This window comes from Orycteropus afer, unplaced genomic scaffold, assembly GCF_000298275.1.
Source record: "Orycteropus afer afer isolate SDZICR_OR568_19922 unplaced genomic scaffold, OryAfe1.0 scaffold00259, whole genome shotgun sequence".
In the NCBI taxonomy this organism is placed as follows: Eukaryota; Metazoa; Chordata; class Mammalia; order Tubulidentata; family Orycteropodidae; genus Orycteropus; species Orycteropus afer.
In genome coordinates, this window is record NW_006921846.1 from 4,621,920 (window position 1) to 4,627,495 (window position 5,576).

Consider the following 5,576-nt stretch of genomic DNA (forward strand, 5'->3'; position numbering starts at 1 on the left):
AACTCTAAGCACCTGAGAGAGAGTGGGCACCTCCCAGAACATTGTTTTGTTTCACTCCCAACAGAAATACTCCAGGTGGACACCTTCAACAATCAGGAGCTCCTCAGTTGCTCATAGCAAATCCCACCTTGGAGTTTACAAAGACTTATGGGTAGAAAAGCCACACAAAGTAGTTTACTACACTGCAATAGGTTTTCAAGTTCGTGTAAATAGCTAAGTACAGTTGGTAAAGGAAAACAATTTGGTATTTTAAAAAGACTTCTTCCCTGTGCTAAAACTAAAATGAAAGAAAAACTCTGTTGTTACCCCGCTCCCAATTTATATTTTAGATTTAAATACCTTGGAATCCTTATTTTCTTGATTCAACGAATAGCAAGTGGTTGTTTCTAAACTAAACCTGGGACATGACAATTAATTCTGAAATTGTTAGCAAAGCTGGTATAGTGCCTAAGGCATTTGACTGCTAACCAGAAGAATCTACTTCCGTTGAGATACCAAAAAAAAAAAAAAAAAAACCAAAACCAAACTCACTGCCATCGAGTCGGATCCAACTCATAGTGACCCCGCCTTGGGTTTCCTAGGTGGTAAATCTTTACGGAAGTAGATTGCCCAACCTTCCTTCCAAGGAGTAGCTGGTGGGTTTGAACTGCCAGCCTTCTGGCTTAGGTACTATGCCACCAGAGCTCCTTCCATAGAGATACTGCATCCGAAACCCAAGGAGGGGTCGTTATGAGTTCAATCACCTGGACAGCACTGAGTTTGGTGGGGTTTTTTCCTCTTTCTTTGTGGGCTGCATTTTTGGCTTGTAAGGCGTATACATACATAAGATCAGTCTCTATGTTATTCAGCTGGTTGTCCCTCATGAACCACAAAAGCTTCTGGCTTTGTAGTTCTCACAGCTCGCTTTTAGGTTCTATGGAGGCTACTGAGATGAATTAGACATGGTCCTTTGACAATATTTTACTTTTTTTTTTTTTTTTGTAATTTGATTCTTGCCTACTTAAAGTGGAATCTGTGAAAGGTTTTCCCAGAGTAAAAGGCCTAAGGTGCTAATCCCTACTCATTGATAGCAAATACTAAATTGGAAACAATAGCTTAGAAATTCAAAACTCCTTATCCAATTACAGTACAAGCTCCCCAAGCCAGCCTTGCTCAGCACCATCAGGGCAGTGAGAAAGTAAGAGTTGACTTTGGTAAAGATGATGGCATCGTTGGAGTAATTTTTAGCCAATTCTGGAAACAATTTATAATGCAAAACCCATCCAAGCATATAAAATGTGGTAGGAGTGAGGGTGGGGAAATGTTTTGTTTTTGTTAACTCAGTGCACATAAGTTTATGGGTATCCTGGTTAGAGCATTGGTGGTGGAGTCCATCAGATTTAGGTTTTAATCCCAAAGCTACTACTGTGTAACACTAGACAATCTACTCAACCTGGCGGAGCCTCGGTTTCCTCATGTGTAAAATGGATATAACAAGACCCTTCCATGCAGGGTTTTTATGAGAATTAAATGAGATAATAGATATAAAAGGTTAGCTTGGTATGTGGTTGTTGTTATGTGCCGTTGAGTCGGCCCAGACCCTTCCCCTTGGGTTTCCAAGGCGGTATCACTACAGAAGTAGATTGCCCAACCTTAGTGCTCATTATAAGTGGCAAGAGAAAGTAGGTGCTATTCCTACTTTCCATGTGTTTATGATCCTGCTGAGGAGACCAGGAGACCATGCAAACTACACACAAAACTAACACGAGGCTGTATATGAGCACATGCCACAATGGTTGGTGTGGTAGTTAAGTTATGTGTCGACTTGGTTGGGCTGTGATTTTGAGTGGCTTGACAGCTGGATGTAGTTATTCCCCATGATGAGGGTGGATGTGGTGTGATCAACTCCATGGGGAATCTGCTGTGAGATGTTAATCAGTGGAAGGGGAGTTACCTTCAGGGTGTGGCCTGTTTCAGTATATATGAAAGAGCTTTGGGAAAGGTCCAGAGCTTTTTTGGCATATCTGGATCCTGTGTTAAGGAGCTCTGGTGGCACAGTGCCTGAGGCACTTGACTGCTAACCAGAAGGTTTGTGGTTCAAACCCACCAGCCACTTCACAGAAGGAAGATGCGGCAATCTACTTCTGTAAAGATTTACAGCGTTGGAAGCCCAATGGGATCACTATGAGTTGGAATCAACTTGATAGCAGTGGGTTTGGTTTGGTTTGGTTTGGTTTGGATTCTGTGTTTAACTGAGTCTTCATCTCCAGTTCCTGGACTTGAACCAGTGGCCAGCTGTGTTGCCTGCCAATCTGGGGATTGTTCCTGGACTTGAACCATCAGCCCTATGTTGCCTGTCAGTCTTGGGATTGTGCCATTTTACCTGTCGATCTTGGCTTCATCAGGCTCAGCAGCCAGCAGCTGCCTGAGTTAGGAGATGCCTCCAGCTTCAGTGGGACTGGAACAAGAGGCAGAGCTGAATGCCAAGGTTAAGGGGCCTTCATCCAGCCCCTAGAGCCGGCACTCTGAATTTGGACTTCTAGCCTCCTGAACTGTAAGCGAATAAATGCCTGTTTGTTAAAGCCATTCACTTGTGGTATTTCTGTTATAGCAGCACTAGAGAACCAAGACAATTGGTAAAGATAATTAGGGCTTTAGATGAGAGAGGTGGGAGGTCATAGTATCACTGGAATAATTTATGCCAAGGCACAGAATTAGGAGTAAGTATGGCCCAGTGATCTCAGGCAAAATATGATTTTTCCCTTAACTGTTATCTTTATGAAAGGTCAGTGTTTTGAATGCAACTTGCATTTGCATTTTCATGCCAAAATTTGCCCTGAGGGAGGAAAAAAATATTTTTATAAAAATCTGTTCTCATCTACTTTGCCAAGTTGAGTTGTACTAACTGAAATGATGGCTCATCCTCCCCTAGCATCATTATCAGATTATATTAATTCAGAGTGCCTTCAGCACATGGAGTTCTGTTCGGGAAGATGGATAGAAATTAGATGGTAAAAGGTAGTTATATGATTTAGAAAAGACAGGGTCATAACAAAGTCAAATTGTTAGTCTACAATGGTGAAATTTCTCAGTTTTGTTAATCACAGCACAACTTTTGCTGCTCTTCACTCTTACCCACCACTCTAAACAGGTACCTAGTCCCTGATGGTAGTTCATGAACAAAAGGTGAAGATAAAATGAAATTATCTGAGACCACATACACCCAGACACATGAAATTCTTATAGTTGATAGAAATGTGAATAGTTGGGCTCACATATTTTAGAGTGTAAAAAAAGACTTGCGTAATCACTTTGATGGAAGAAGATATGGTGATCAGAGGGCATGATAGGTGTATGGAAGCCAAGTGGGGCTTTAAGTTATGACAGTTTCTTGGATCAGCTTGAACTAGACTGAGTTTCTCAAGGATAAGTTTGCTTCTTTTCCATCTCTGTATTAACAGGGACTAGCTCAGGACCTGGAACTTACAGGTTCAATAAATGTGTCATACACCAAAACTTAACTTTCTTTTTCTTGGTGCTAGAAATCACATTTCCCCAGTGGCCATTTTGAGTGTAGAATTTATATTAAGATTCTCTGTGGAGAAAGTACCCTAAACAACAGGGGAACTGAGCGCCTAGGGCGTCTAGAGACACTCTGAGAGAGGGAGGTGGAAGAGTGATGGGGAGTAGAAACTCACTGAGTAACTCCTCCTTTTAGGTATGTTACTTCTTTCCCAAGACTGTTGTTTTCAATAGGAAAATGTTCAGGTGCCATTGAAACTGTAGTCTGTCCTCAACACTGATGATGAGCTTTAAACTTTTGGGGTAGATCATCCTTTCTTAAACCTGTTGTTGCTGCGCTCTTTTTGCACTGAAACTTAATTTGAAGGGTGCTGTGGGAGTGTAGTTGTTGTTGTTATGTGCCGAGTCGGACCCGACTCATAGTGACCCCTCCTTAGGTTTTCTGAAGCGGTATCACTACAGAAGTAGATTGTGCAACCTTCTTTCCGAGGAGTGGCTGGTGGGTTTGAACCACCAGCCTTCTGGTTAGTAGTCAAGTGGTCAGGTGCCTTAGGCACTATGCTACCAGAGCTCCCATGGGGGTGCAGAGATTTTTTGTGTGTGTTTTTGTTTTTTTGATTGGCGCTCTGCCCCATTCTGTCTGCATTCTGGTCTCTTTCCCAGTGTGATACTATGGGAGGGAGTCTATGAAGCTGATGTTCATATTAGACTTGTGGAAGAGACGTTCTTAGAATTCTTAAAGAGAACAGGTTTCTGAAGTAAAAGATTTACTGGTAAACAAATGACCTTTGGCGTATAATATCTAAGCAGAAGTAACCAGGCTGATTTTGTGCTGCTTAACGAGAGATAATTACACAATTATTAGTGCTTTTAAGATAAAATTAAATGATATGGTTCAGTTTCTAATGGTAGTATAAGTAGACTTGTAAGCAGTGTGTGTTTTTAAATCCATGAATGATTGCTTGGTTGAATACATATTGACATATTTATTTTAGGATTACAAGCATGGTTTAACATATAGTTAAGTTGATGAGAAAGAGCAGTCATTCCATGCAGAGACTATACAGGAACCACCACAAAATCATAAAGTCAAAGTATCTGATGCTGTTCCTAAATCTCAGGATCCATTGTGTCCTCTCTTCGGACCAAGAAGCAGCCTGTAACAGAATCTGAACCCATGAGTATCCTTTTTCAACACTGTGTCCTTTCCTCCTACATTAGAAATCAGAACGTTACCTCAGTTTGTGGAATTTTGCATTTCTTCACAACTTCAGGGTTTACACATGGAAGTCCATTTAGATTTGGTCCTTAGTGGCCTGAGTAATCTTAGAAGAGTACACTGTGTCCCAACTGTGATAGAAAAAAATTGACACTTTTTTTTGTCTGCCTTGAATATTATGCTCTTTCAGGAACTATGTGGGATCAAATGGACCACAGCAACTTCAAAGATTAGATAGGAACCTTAGGGGGCTGTGAGATTATGTTAATGGGGAAGAACAACACAAAGGGGGGTGAGAATGGTTGCTCAACTGGAAGAATGTAATCAATGCCACTGAATCGTACATGGAGAAACTATTGAGTAGGTGTATGTTTTGCTGTGTATAATTCTTAACAGCAACAACTAAACAAATAAAATTTTAAAATTGGCATTTTTATTTTGTTTTAATGGATCTTAGGAAAATACTGATTTTTTTTTTCATTCATGTTGTTGTTAGGTGCTGTTGAGTTGGCTCTGACTTACAGTGATCCTATATACAAAAGAAGAAAATACTGCCCTGTCTTTTCTGTTCATAGGAGTGATATAAAGCATTCTTTTTCTATAAATATATTTCAGTGAAGAAGAGATTTAATTAGAAGAAAAGTATGAAGTAAATGAAAATTTAGAAAATGTGGAATTCCAGTAAGATGGAGGACTAGGCAGATAAGCAACACAGATCCTTTCCAACAAAGAAAAGAGAAACCAATTGACAGAGACACAGAAGATAATCCTGGAGCCCTGAGCTTTGAAAGGAACTATACAGAAGTGCATTAGGCACCAACTAGTGGAAAAACCTGAACAAAAACAGCGAGTACAG